This window comes from Hyaena hyaena, unplaced genomic scaffold (assembly GCF_003009895.1).
Source record: "Hyaena hyaena isolate Hyena2069 unplaced genomic scaffold, ASM300989v1 scaffold_380, whole genome shotgun sequence".
NCBI classification, from domain to species: domain Eukaryota; kingdom Metazoa; phylum Chordata; class Mammalia; order Carnivora; family Hyaenidae; genus Hyaena; species Hyaena hyaena.
This window is the reverse complement of record NW_024081013.1, coordinates 487,961-502,017: the sequence shown is the minus strand read 5'-3', so window position 1 is coordinate 502,017 and position 14,057 is coordinate 487,961. Positions and strand designations below refer to the sequence as shown.

Sequence of the window (14,057 nt, the reverse complement as noted above, 5' to 3'; positions counted from 1 at the left end):
CCTGGCCTCCACGAGGCAGCCATCCGCAGGTGAGGGGGCAGACGCCTAACCCCCCGCCCCCGGCCCCGCCCGCCCCTCTTCCCCGGCTCCAGGATTTCAAAGCCCCGCCGGGGCTGGGCCGCCCGGCAGAGCAGGCAGCCATCGCTCAGGGACCCCGGCGAGCCCTCCCGGGAGAAAACGCCGGGTCCTCCGCCCTCAGGCTGCTCCGGAGGCGGCTGGAGGGTAGACTCAACAAGTTCCCGGGCCGCGCAGCGCCGCCTGCAGCCCAGAAACCCCGCGGACGCGCCGCGGTGGAGCCCCGAGCACAGGCGGCAGCCGCCGGCGGCTCCTTCCACCTCCTCTCCAGCTCGGGCTCGGGCTCGGGCGTCGGCGGGCGGGGGCTCCCCCACTCCCCCCCGCCTCGCTCCCTCCCGATCGCCCACCCCACGCACGCCGCCCGCCGGGCCCCGCGCCGCCCCCGCCCCCGCCCCCGCCCCGCGGGGCTCGGGGCTCCGCCCGCCTCGGTGCCAGCCGGGCGCACAGGCGGCGGGCGCGCGGCTCCGGAGCCCTCTCCTCCGGCCGCCGGGCTGCGCGGAGCGGCGGGGACCCGGGGGCGGCTGCAAGGACTTCCCTCCCGCTCCCTCCCCCTCTCCGCCCCCGCCGGCCGGCCCCGGCTCCGCGATCTCGCCGAAGACAATCGCAGTAAATGAGGACATCGGAGGAGCACGGCGCCGGGTGGCTGTGGCTGGCTCCGCCGCGCCGCCAGCAAGCGAGCGCGCGGGCGTCCCCGGAGCCGGCCGAGCCGCTGCCTCCCCGCGCGCGTCGCTGAGCCGGGCCGGACGCGAGCTGCGGCGCGGGGGCCGGGCCGGGCCGGGCGGGCCGGGCCGGCGGCGGTGGAGGGGGCGGGCGGCGGGCGCGCGGGCGGCCGAGTCCCGGCGCCGAGCCTTCCTGGCGCGAGCCCGGCGAGCCGCGCCGCGGATGCCCTGCCCGGAGCGCTCCGTGCCGCGCCAGGCTCGCCCGGGTCGGCGGCGAGACATGCCCGTGCCAGGCGCCGCACCGACCTCGACTTCTCTGTAAGCGGCGGAAGGTAAGCGGAGCCCCGCGCGCCCCCTCCCGCGCCCCGGCGCCCGCCGCACTTGGCCGCGGGCAGAGCACCGCTCGGACGGGCGCCGACCCGGGCCGGGCGCTCGCCCTCGCCCTCAAACGGGCTTCGCCGGGGACCCGGCGGCTCCCGGGGGCCGGGACGCGCCGGCGCGGCCAGGAGCGGACCGCGCGGCGGGCGAGGTTACGCAACTGCCTCTGGCGCGGCCGGGTCGCCGAGGGGCGTCTGGCAACTTTGGCGACGGCCTAGGAGGAGCCGGGCTGCGTGTCTGCGCTGTCGGTTCCAGACCAACGCCACGGCCTCGTGAGCGCCCGAGAGCCCTGGCTGGGCAGCGCTGGGGACTCGCGGGCGGCCGCGTCCCCGGATCGTTTCGAGGTGTTTTAAGTATTTTCCAAACTAAAGCGAACTGGCAAGTACGGCTGATTAACTTCGGGGGGGATCAGTCCGAGCAGAGGGGCCCTGGCCGGCCGCCGAAGAGAGCAGCGAGCGGGAGCGAAGGCAGACGCCCACGTGAAATCCCCATTTCCTCCCGTGGCGCCGGGGCTCGCTCGCTCGCGTTGGCACCTTCGCGGGGCTGCGGGCCGGGTCGGTGCCCGCGGGCCTTCGGGGTGCGCGGCACCCCGTGTCAGCCCGGGACAGGCGTGGGAAACCAACCACTGCTGCAGAGCGAGCGAGCCGGCCGGCTGGCGAGGGCGAGTGGGAGGAGGGTGCCCGCGGGCCGGCCCGGGGCCGGGGCAGCGCCTGGAGCCCAAAGTCAAGAGCGAGAGTCTGCGTCTTGCTGGTTCATGCTCAGGGTTCCCAGCTGGCGTCTCCATCGCTGGGATAAAGAAGCTGTCCCTGTGACCTCAGCATTCTACTACCCAGAAACATGCCACGGGGAGATGGAGCTGTGATAAGGGGATGCCAGCAGTGGGGGAGGAGAGGCGCCCCTGGAGTCAATAGGGGAGAAAGTCGGTGTTTTTGGCTCAGCTACAGAGCAGGGCTTCTGCCCGGACCCCTTTCTCGCCGCAGGTCTGTGCCTGGGGGCTGGAGCCAGAGGCGGCGGTGGAGCAGTTTAATTTGACCTTGTCCGCTTAGGTGCTTCAATCCTGCGGAAGCATCCTGAGGTGAACTGGCCGGAGTGGGAAGGAACTTTGGGCTAGCCCTGCCTTGGCTGCAACCCACACTGTCATTTCACAGGACTACAGCTCAGACTGGCGGAGGGTCCATGCGCTTGGAGGTTCTCCCTTGGACAGGGACTTGCTAGGGGTTACCTCCCCTTATGCCAGTGGGGGACTGTCAAGGTTAGAGCCAAGGGGACTTGATTGAAAAATACCACCCAAATCACCTGACCCGGGCCATTCCCAGCGAGTTGTGCATATATGAAAATGCTCTATCGTTATTAAGCTTATGCCACAGATCCAGCAGAAAGTAACCATCATTTCACTTTGCAGAGGCGGAAAGTGCCGGTTTGTACTATTCACGTAGTGCTATTTATTGCATTCATATCCTGTTGAATGTTACTTTCCAAAGAAAAAGTTCATATTTATCCTTGCCTTTTTTTTTTTTTTTGCAAGAATGATTAGCACATGGGCACAGGCAGCTCAAAGGAAAAACGGAAGGCCTGTTGTCTGCATGCCTCACCAGATATTAGTAATTTACTACCCATGTTTACTACTTACATTAGATGGCACTGCTACTCATGACGGTTTTATTAGAGGCGCATGTGGATAAAAAACGTCTGGCACAGCTATCACTAATTGCATGATTTTGCATAAATTATGTTAGCTACAAAGAGTTTGAGCTTTTCTTCACTAAATTCATCATTTCCTTAAAGACAGAAGGATTCTGTTTAATTTCTTTAGCTAAATGAAAGACCTCTGCTTAAAGACAGGTTGCCCTTGAAACACAGAGTATGCCTTTAAACATACTACAGTTGTCATGACTTCATTTTTTATTATTGTGATTAAGACTTGGAGCTTTTACTTAAATCAGGCCCATTATCCTATTGAAGAGCACAAACACTGGTTAGGAAACAGAGTAAGAAGGCAAAAGCTGGAGAGCTCCATGCTTCACACAAAGAGCTTCCAAAAAGCCCTATGGAAAGTTGGATAATCCCTTATTACTCTGTTTACCTGGGGCTTCTCTGTTCTGCCACAATTGTTTTCCCCATGACAGGATAGGGAATTTTTGTCTCGTTTCTCCCTCGATCCAGAAGGGGAAAAAAATCCAAGTAAATAAGCACGTAACTGAAAGGCTTGTGCATGAAAGGCATCAGTCTACCAGGAAGACTCCTACACATTGAAACAAGCAGTCAGAAAATAAAAATGATTCTCAGAACAGTTGATCACAGCAGACCAGCTGGACAGATGCGTTTACTTAGCTAGAGATTTGTATTCTCCTGGCTGTTCCAACCCATGGCTGTCTCATTTAGAGCAACGACTACTGAACTCTCTTGTATGAGGAGATCAGTTACTGTTGGGGACAGGCTGCTTCTCGGGGAGTAACGATAAAGAAGTCACAGCTAGACGGCACGGCCATGGTCTACGGACCAGCATCCATGGAGGAAGGCGGGGGCAGGGGCAGTGGGGACTTTTTATTCTGAAGCTCTGGACCAGCCCACCCGACACCTGAGCAGGTAACACGTCAAGGCTGCTACTTAACAAATCAGCAGTTAACCAAAAAAAGCATGTCTATTTGAGGCCAACCACAGTCGTCTGGGAGAAAGGGAGGTGATTAGGGTCCTCCAAACCTGGCATCTTTGGTAAACAGTTCCTCCATGAATGTGAAGAACCCTTCCCCACCGTAATTCCACTGAGATCTTCACTTCCAGCCCAAAATTAGCTGACATAATTTATGAAGCAGATCCTTCTCAGTCTCCTCACATATTTGATTTTAATATTTCATAACATTATGGAGTGACTTCAATATTTTAAAGGAAAATTTAATATGACTGATATTACATGACAACACTTTTATTACCGTGAAATTTGCATACAAACATTGGGAGAAGTCTTTCTTCAATATTTGAGCTGATGGTATAAATGTAGTAAAACATCATAATTTTTAATCCACTTATTTTTTAAATGTTTATTTATTTATTTTGAGAGAGAGAGCAAGCATGAGCAGAGAGGAGCAGAGAGAGGAGAGAGAGAATCCTAAGCAGGCCACGCGCTTTTAGTGGGGCTGAATCCCACAAACTGTGACATCATGACCCGAGCCAAAATCAAGAGTCAGATGCTTAACCACTTGAGCCCACCCAGGCGGGCCCTAATCCATTTATTTTAAAAGTTCTATATCTTATGTATTAAGGACAGAGTAGTGAATCGGTACCAAGTTGTGGGAACCCAGTTGGGATTCATACGAACACATTGTTGAGCTGTCATCTCACATTAAACAATAAACCGTACAAGGTACAGGCTCAAACCTCTGGACCATGTATGTTAACGTATCTGCCTCATATCCCCGGGCACTAAAGTGTCCCCAAGCAACCAAGAATCTAGAACCTCTCAGAGTAAGAGAAATCGTAACTTCAGACTACATCTCCTGGTTCCAGACTCAATCCCTGTTATAAACTCAGTCAGCACCTCCTCTGCCATAAACCGTCAGGATACTCAGTGTGGGTTTGAGTCATATGCACTTCAGACATCATTCATACCATAATGGATGAGTTGAGGGACTTTGAGGTATACAGAGATATTATCAAGAGACAAACCGCTGATCTAAATAAAAACAAAACACTCTAACCTGAGAGTTCTGTGTCTTTCTGCTGAGTGCATATTCTCAGCTCTAATTGAGACACAGAGAAAATTAACGTGAATACAGAAAAGGAGATATCAGGGACAAGAAGGAAATCATGTTTCCAAATCATAAAGCTTTTTGCTAATACCGTATTTAAAAGGGATTGGAAAAGAAATGTCTCCAAAGTCAATATTCGTGAATATTGCTTTTCTAGCACATTGATTGGATTATTCAGAGCACTGGACATGCATATCACTGTCTTTATCACGTCATCTTGCTCTTCCGGAAGTTTGGGCGAGAAAAGATCAGAGAGAGGATCAGGCTGGCACACTGTATGCTCACCTGAGTTACGCTCTTAGAGCCATGGCAGGGGGAAAGAAATTTTTTTAAAAATCGAAACACCATGGCAAAATGCTAATCAAAGTTTATGCTGCAGTTACTATGGAAAATTCCAATTCAATCCTTAATAATCTAGCCTTGGGCATAAAATGGAATGCAGTAAACTACAGCATACGAGGCACATGAGAAGGACTTTGAGGCCACAAACACCACACAAAAAGAAGTTGCTCTCTCCTCGGTACTCCAGAGGGAGTGAGGGCAGGGGGGAGGCTGATGGCCTCGGCTGCTCATGTATTTCAGCTGCTCAGTTGAGGACCGACCGTGGGGACACATCACATTCACATTCAACCTTAATGAAACTGACCAGTCTTCGTGTTTCTCGGTCATTTCAGGGGTGACGTGGGTCCACACTAGTTGTTCCCAGGGAGGCATCCTGTGTATGTCAACTTCTCGTTTCTCTATCTTTTGCATCTGTCCTTAGTGGTTAGACTAAACACCGTAGGTCATCTGAAAGTTGCTTTAGGAAATCTGCTTGCTTTCATGGTAAGTGGCTTCTGTGGCCTTGGAAGTGTACTGGAATCATGAAACCTGGGTTCTGAAAATGGACAAACACGGGGAAGGTAGACTGACCCGAGGATGGCTTTGTCTACAAAGGACTGCACGTTCGTGGAAATGTACTGAGCGGTGGCAGCAGTGACCAGGGCGATGTGTGAGCGTCCGAAAACCAAATGACAGGTTCCTCAACAAGTCCCAGTCTAGGAGGGCAAAAGGAGCGGGGAGGTGGAATCAGGCTCCACACGTGGAGGTTCCCAAGAGAAAGCAACACCCTGGCTGGGACGAAGGTTGGGATTGGACCCCTGAGCCCAGCAAATCCTGGAGCTCAAGGCCAGTTGTCACGTGCTCAGAGCTGGAGATCTGTTTGGGAAGAGTGAGAAGCGACACCAGGCAAAGGTGTAGGGGTGAGGGGCAGAGAGCGAAGACACAGTGTAAGCCGGTTTGAGGAAGAACCAGGAGCACAGGAAGGGCCTCCACACACTAGCTACGGGTAACCCTGGAATGCTTTGAACGGGAGCGTGCATGTCCAGAAGACCGAGTCTTGTTAGAGGTGAGGTGAACCAGCTGAAAGCGTGTAACAGGTGAGAATTAATCGGTACCAAGGGTGAGTGGGAGCACTAAGGGACAGATGTCAGGGGACAGCTGTGAGAGAAATATCCCGCATGGCACATCTTTGTAACATGGAAATGTGAAGAAGTGGTGGTGGGTGATATAAACGGAACCAGGGAAGTCAGGGAAGCAGCAGGTTTGAGGGAAGAGATGTGATGATTATTCAAAAGTTAAGTTGGAGTTTCCAACCAGAAATACTATTTCAAAAAATAGGTTTCATCATCTTTTACTTCTTAGAACCGACGTGAGAAACACTTTCAAAGAAGAGGAAAAAAATGGAGTAAAGGATTCACAAGACAAAGAAATCCTTAAAGGACTAAGAATAGTACTAATAACAGATGCTTAATAAATATTTAATGAGGCCATTAACAATAAACCTAGTCAATGATTTTGCTAGAAATTCAGGGAATCCAGATTGAACAATAATTTTTCTCTTTCACTTCAAGTTGTACTATTTTTGTAGTCAAAATTAAAAGGAAATCCATGAGAAGGTGGTCGAAAGGAAGCCTACTTCTAGGAATGGACAGTCCTCACATCTGGCTACACGGTGTTTAGGCAAGAAAAAGGAATCACAGATTTAAGTGTTTCTACCCACTGAACTTAAGATTAGAGTCCTCTTCGGTAAAAATTCACTAGTTTCTAGTGGCGCCTGGGTGGCTTAGTCGGTTAAGCGTCTGACTTTCGCTTAGGTCATGATCTCGCGGTTCGTGGGTTCGAGCCCCGCGTCGGGCTCTGTGCTGACTGCCAGCTCAGAGCCTGGAGCCTGTTTCAGTCTGTGACTCCCTCTCTCTCTGACCCTCCCCTGCTCACACTGTCTGTCTCTCTCTCTCTCTCCTAGAAATAAATAAAACATTAAAAAAATTCACTAGTTCCTAAAGGAAGAATGTGTTTGAGTTTAATGGCCTAGTATCAGAGTAAAAGAACAAACAAGGAGAAATGAGAAACTCTAACTTCTCAACCAGACAGATTCAATGCTCTTATACCCCCAAATGTTGGCATTGTTTGGTTGGAAGGAACTTTCACTACAGCTTTACCAAAATACTGGAGAGTTCATTGGGTCAACTGAAGATGACCAGAAGATATCTGTCTGCCTCTTGGCCTTGACCTCACAACTCAGTTTCACATATGACATCAATTCCACTGATCCCTGGGCCAGGCTCATCAATTTATCACTTCTTTTATTACCAACACCAGAGTGCTGCATAAAGACTTGCTCTCTTTCTTTTTCCTTTGTTGAAATCACAGGGCACAAGTGGCCAGTTTCCTGTTAATCATGCACTAGAGACTCACACAGCTCAGAGACGTGTGGACAGGAATCATTCCCGAGAAAAGTTTGTGTCACATGCAAGTGTAGAGAATTTGAGATTTAAAAAAATTTTGTCAAGCCGTCTTTTTCATTTGACTCTTCTGGTCACTGAAGAGCCCAATGACACCTGCTTTCTCCATCACTTACGGTGTGTGTTTGTTTTAATGGTTACTGTCAGCTTGGTGATTTCACAGAAATGGTTTCAACCCTTGCTTAAGTTGCTTTGCTCTTGCTCTTTGTATTTGTGCCTGTAGATGAAGTTAACTCTCCTTTAAGTATATCTCCCCTCTATTTGCTGTGTCTATCGGATTTGCTGGTGTGCAAAAATACCCAGGCTGAGGCTGACTGATGGAATTTATCGCATGGCCGGAACACTGTGTCTATGGAAGTATCGCCCACTCTACCCGAGCAGGGAAGCGTGGGGCAGGTCCTCTGTGGTGCGGGGTCAGCTGCTGAGTGAGTGGTGGAGAACGGACCGCCAGCCAGGGCTCCAGGCTCTCAGTTCACTCCTCATGATCATTAAATGCTATGTTGAGGCACCGTTCTAACTCTAGACCTGAAGTGACCGTGAAAATGGCCAATGGTATGCCTAGCTTGAAAATTAAAACAAAACAAAAAACAAAACAAAACAAAAAACTAAGACAACTATATACTTTTAATCAGACACCCAAGGTTGAAACCTTCAAGCATGCTTCTGTCAAGGGCTGTCTTTGGTGCCGCCCGCACACGTAACATGCTCTAAGTGTGTTGTTTGGATCAGCGTCCCCTTTGTGACCAGAGAAAGCTTCACCAGGACCACATACCGAGGGTTTTAAAGGCACTGACCACCTGAGCCCTCGTCACCGATCAGAGTGTTGAGAGCAGTGTTTAGGCGACACTGTCTGCATGGGTGCTGCCATTTCTGACAGTTACTATCCGTGTGGCCATGGGCATGGGCTCGCCTATCAGTGCCTCAATGTCCCCACCTTTATAAAAAATGGGAACCCCGGGGGTGCCTGGGTAGCTCAGTCAGTTGAGCGTTCAACCCTTAATTCCAAGCTCGGGTTGTGATCTCCCGGTTCACGGGTTTGAGACTCCCATCAGACTCTGTGGTGACAGCGCGGTGCCTGCTTGGGATTCTCTCTCCCCTTCCCTCTCTCTGCCCCTGCCCTGCTTTCTCTCTCAAAAATAAATAAACAAACTTAAAAAAACCTGGGAACCTCTCCTTCAGAGAGTGTTCAGAGAGAGCAATGTCAGAACATACATAAAGCACAAAGGGTACCTAATCTGTGTCAAGCATCACAGAAGTATTACCTCTTATTTCGCCATCACCTCCCCCACCCTAGGCTGTATAACATGCACCAGATTCTAGGCTAATTCAAGAAAGAGCCAGAACTCAAAATCAGGCAGGCAGTCTCTACACCCCAGTTCTTAAGGATCATAGGAGAAAACATAACGCAGGAATCGTTATGTCCAGAAAAGCCTAGAGTGTGAGAATCTTAAATAGATGATCTTGAATACTCCCCTCACCAATTTATAAAAGCCTGCATGGAAAATCCAAAAGTAAATCGTTCTCTGCAACAACAACAAAAAAGGTCTGTAACTGATCTCAAAGCCCAGATCCATGGTTAGGAAGAGCTGCCCCTGGCCATGGGATTCCTAGGAAGGGACAGAATTCTAGATGTTTTCCATCCCCAACCAGAAATGTCAAAAGGACAGAGATGTGAAGATGTCATATTCCTGCCCATAGCCGGCCAGATGCCAATTTATTTGGACTCTCCATTCAGTCATCAGTCCGCAGGCAACTACGACAACCAAACAGCCCCGTGTTTTAAACCCTGACAAGGACTGGTCACTCACTGTCCCTCTGCGGAGTGTGAATCTACCCCCACCGCTGGCCCCACCTTGCTGGCCGGGGCCTGGGCAGGGCCGCTGATCGGCCCCGCATTTGGCTGTGCCCCAGGTTCATTCTAGACAGAATGGAAGGGGCTGGCTGTGCCCACCCCAGGGACATCACTCACTCTTCCTTTCATTCAATAAACATTTATGGGTACCCTTAGGTGCCACATGTTGCTCTGTGCTTTAGCGATAGGGCAGAGAAGAGAAGAGAATGAGGGGGTGGGGAAGAAAACAGAATAGAACATGTGGCCCAGAGGCTCTACGTGATGGATGATTACATTGATCTCTGCCTCCATGTCTCCATCCCCAGAAATTCTGACTGACCTGGACTGAAGCAGGGACTGATAGAGTTTTTTCTAGAAAGATGGGCTGGGGGGTCGAGCTCTTAAGGAAGACTCTGTGTCCCCACTTCCTGTGGGAGGACAGTCTCCATCCAGCCTCTTCTCCTACATAACTCAATATGCTTTAATTTTTTTTAATGTTTTATTTACTTCTGAGAGAGAGAGAGAGAGAGAGGCAGCATGAGCAGGCGAGGGTCAGAGAGAGAGGGAGACACAGAATCTGAAGCAGTCTCCAGGCTCTGAGCTAGCTGTCAGCACAGAGCCAGATGCGGGGCTCAAACCCACGAACCGTGAGATCATGACCTGAGCCAAAGTTGGATGCTTAACCAACTGAGCCACCCAGGTACCCCTCAAAATGCTGTAAAAAAAAAGAAAAAAAAAAAAAAACCCTGAAACTTGTAAAAGTTTCCACTTCTTCAACACCTATGCTCCCATTCACAGCTTCAGGAAGGCCAAAGCTTAGAGGGGTCACTTAAGGTTTTGGAAAGACTCATGTTTGCCTTTGCAGAAGTACTTTTAGGGCTGTGACGTATGCAGAGATTCATTTCCCGATCATCAGCACTGCTAACTCACCCGGGTGCTAACTTCTCTTCACGGACCTACAGAATCCATTTCTCCATCTAGTCTCTCTCTCCCAAGCCTCATGAAGGAAGAAGCCAGCTGACTCGGGGGTCTTGTAGAGATTTAAAGGTAGAAGCACAACACAGAAATATGAACCTAAAATAGGGTTATTTATTAGATTTAACCCTTCACTCACTGTGTTGGGGGCTTCATAGTACATGAAGCTGTATGATGTCCTAGCTCGGAAGCCCAGCCTCGCCTGGATGAGCAGCCAGGCTCCACTGTGGAGAGGAGAAGGGGCTGCTCCAATGGCCCCTTCAAGAGAGTCAAAGAGCTCACTGCAGGGGCACCAAGTGACGTAAGAAGGAGGTGACGCGGTTTATTGGGGCTAATGTCCCTGAGGATCACCCTTCCTCTTCTGTGTCTGTCTGTGTGTCTGTCACTCTCATTCCCTCCAATGCTGCTCCTATTTCCCCATTCCCCTTTCCCTTCCTCTCCACATGGATCACGAGCAAAAAGTATTGTAGAATTACATTTCTAAGTACTGATTTTATTTATTGAGTATAATTTCATATAGCATGTACTCGATTCAGAGTAAGGGGAAATGGAAGGTATTTGTTTCATTCAGAAGCTGTGTGCCACACATACCCTTCTAAAGTAACCGGACTCCAAGGTGAGCTCCAGACCCTCATGGATTCCCCCAACCCGGCCCGCAGGCCAGTGGTTCCTCTCCTATAGCAAAACCCAGAGTCCAATTTGAAGGCTGAGATTAGCAAAGATTCCAGGCTTTGACATGTTTTTGTCATCCCAAGCTACTGAAATGTTTGAATTAAATTCTTATTGAATCTTGCCCCTACTATGTCCTGCTTGCGAGAACAAAGCTGGATACTGTAAGAACTAATCAACTAGCACTGCCTAGCAAGTCGTATTTACTACAACATTTGTGGTTAGGGGCCTCGCTGTACGTCATGATTAAATACAACATAGAGCTGGGGTGTCTGGGTGGCTCAGTCGGTTAAGCCTCCAACTTCAGCTCAGGTCATGATCTCACGGTTTTCAGTTTGAGCCCCCGTCAGGCTCTGTGCTAATAGCCTGGAGCCTGCTTCAGATTCTGTGTCTCCTTCTCTCTTTCTCTGCCCCTCCCCTGCTTGGGCTCTGTCTCTCTCTCCCTCAAAAATAAACATTAAAAAAAATATATATATACACACACACACACACACACACACATAACATACAGCTGACCCTTAAGCAACATAAGTCTGAAGTGTGCGGGTCCATTTAGAGGTGAGTTTTTAGGTTTTGACTTGCAGTACAGTACTGTAAATGTACTTTTTCTTCCTTATAATCTTGTTGGTAACATTTTCTTTTCTCTAGTTTATTGTAAGAATACAGAATATAATACATATAACATAAAAAGTACGTTAACAGGTGTTATGTTATCAGTAAGGCTTTCAGTCAACAGAGGCTATTTGTAGTTAAGTTTTGGGGGAGTGAAAAGCTATATGCAGAATTTTGACTATGCAGGGTTTGACATCCTTAGAGCCTCGCGTGGTTGATGTATACACCATTTCTGAACCATATACTCATTTCTGTGAGTGTACACGTCATCTCTTTCCCCTCCACAAGCACAGAAGAAAATTTGAGGTAATACTGTGTAACGCTCAAACTCAAGATAGTGATGCCAAGATTCAGAAGGTAAAAATCTCAGCACAGTTTTACTTATTAACCTCAGGAAACCATTTCCTTCTCCTTTCCACTCCTTTAATTCTTACCCAGGTTTTAGAAAACAGTCACATTCCACCGGATCTGAAGATCCAGGTAATGCAGAAAGTATCCTTAGAAGCCACCAATATGGGATACCCACCGTTAGCCTTCTAAAAATCCATGGGGAAGGCCCCAGCTGGGAAGATACTGTGATGTATATCATTATATTCTTAGACCAATTAGCAGGTATCAAAGCTGACTGAGTTCAGGAGAGAAGAGGTGCTTAGAGGGACCTCATCTATAATCACTTATATGTGTGTAAGGAGAGAACTGAAACACATCAAAGGAAAGTGACTCAGGCCTGAGGCCTGCTCTTCCACGTCCCCCGGGGAGGCACAGTGGGCTGCTGCGATCCACAGATGCATGTCTTTCCCCGAACTGTGCCTCATCTTCCTGTGTGCCCAGCACATGGCACGGTGCCGGGTCACCTCAGACGCACAGGCGCTGCTCCTCGTGTCAGTGAAGGCAGCGTGAGGACTGGAGATGGCCGAGAAGGGAGGGGTAGATCTGGACCATCAGAAAGAGACCCCCTGGGGAGAGGAGGGGAGAAGCCGGTCCTGGACCGTGAACCACAGGAACCGAAGACACAAAGCGGGGACTGCCCACGGGCTGTTCTAGAGACAGGGCAGTAGCTCGAGGCCTGGATGGGCAGGACATCCAGGGTGGAGGATGGAGAGCTGCGGGAGGGGGTGGGAGAAAACCAAGGTCGGCGTGGGAGCGACGGGAACAGCAAGGAAGAAGCCCGTAGGTAGAGGAACAGGAAGGAAAAACAAAACTCACTGGGACCTAGAGAAGACTGGCTTCGAAGAATTAGACTGGAGAATGAATCAGGCGAGGCACTGCCAGCACCTGCTAGGGTGACCCCACAATGGAGAGCGACGGACTCTCCACCATCTCGAGTTGGGAGATGCGTCTTTAGATGCCTTTGCAAGCCAAGTTCAGTCTTGTATGTAACACTGGGTGCCTTTGTTCCATGCGTGGGCGAGGGAGGGGAGCACAGCAGCTATATTTCTGGGTCAAGGACAGACCACCCCAGGATCTTAGGTTATGGTCTGCGGCCTCTCATTAGGATTCTATACGGGGGCTCCTGGGGCAGTAATTTCTCTGTGTTTTGCTGTCCACTTATAAATAGAAACGGACCACAAGAAATGCTCATTTCTCCCTTTCTTTCTTAGCTCAGCTACCTCTGCAGTAAACTCAAGACCTTGGAAAGCCTATGGTCTGCATAGACCGAGGAAACGCAGGAGACGCACCCGAGTGAAAGATACAAGGGAGACCCATTCTGAGGGTAGTAGATGGGCACTCACATGGTCTGGCCAGAAAGATAGATCTCATCTTCAACTCTAAGTCATTGCCATTGCAGTGACTCATTACCTCCAAGCAGAAATCCTGCCCTGGGTGTTCCCAAATGGTATCTTGAGATTCAACTTTCAGAAACAGTGGGGAAATCATATACTCCTTTGACACTACGTATTTTTTTTTTTTAAATCAGTGTTCTAATTTTAGCTTAAGGATTTGTCATGAGTGAAGACATGCATTTAGTAAAAAACAAAAAAGCCATACGGATTCATCACAATGAGTAAGGCAAAACAACCCCAAAATTCATCCACTATGTACATGTTTTCCATGGAGATTCCCATGAAGTCTAAGCATGGGAGGCCGCCTATTCCACATCTGACCAACTCCAACCTCTTTGTGGATCCAAACTAGCAGCCATTGTTGCTTAATTACCTGGAGCCATCCAGGCAGGAGAGTGGGCGGGACATTTGCTACATTGATCTGTACGAACCAATGAGCTATATTCAAAGCTAGAGCACTTACATTTCACATCGTCAGGTCAACTGGGGAGAAGAGAGGAGCAGGCAAATTAGTTCCTTTTACCAATCTTACACATGATTTTGGC

The 14,057-nt window shown here is 50.0% G+C and overlaps 2 protein-coding genes across 3 annotated transcripts in view; one reads left to right on the top strand and one right to left on the bottom strand.

The window, feature by feature from the left end:
* DOCK1 (dedicator of cytokinesis 1) overlaps nucleotides 1-14,057 on the bottom strand; it is a 513,605-nt gene that overhangs the window by 241,610 nt on the left and 257,938 nt on the right. The window lies entirely within an intron of this gene.
* Nucleotides 996-14,057, top strand: part of INSYN2A (inhibitory synaptic factor 2A) — a 57,137-nt gene continuing 44,075 nt past the window's right edge. Inside the window, exon 1 of the mRNA XM_039250759.1 lies at nucleotides 996-1,066. The gene's annotated coding sequence lies outside the window, so the exon portion shown is untranslated. The remainder of the gene's footprint in view (nucleotides 1,067-14,057) is intronic.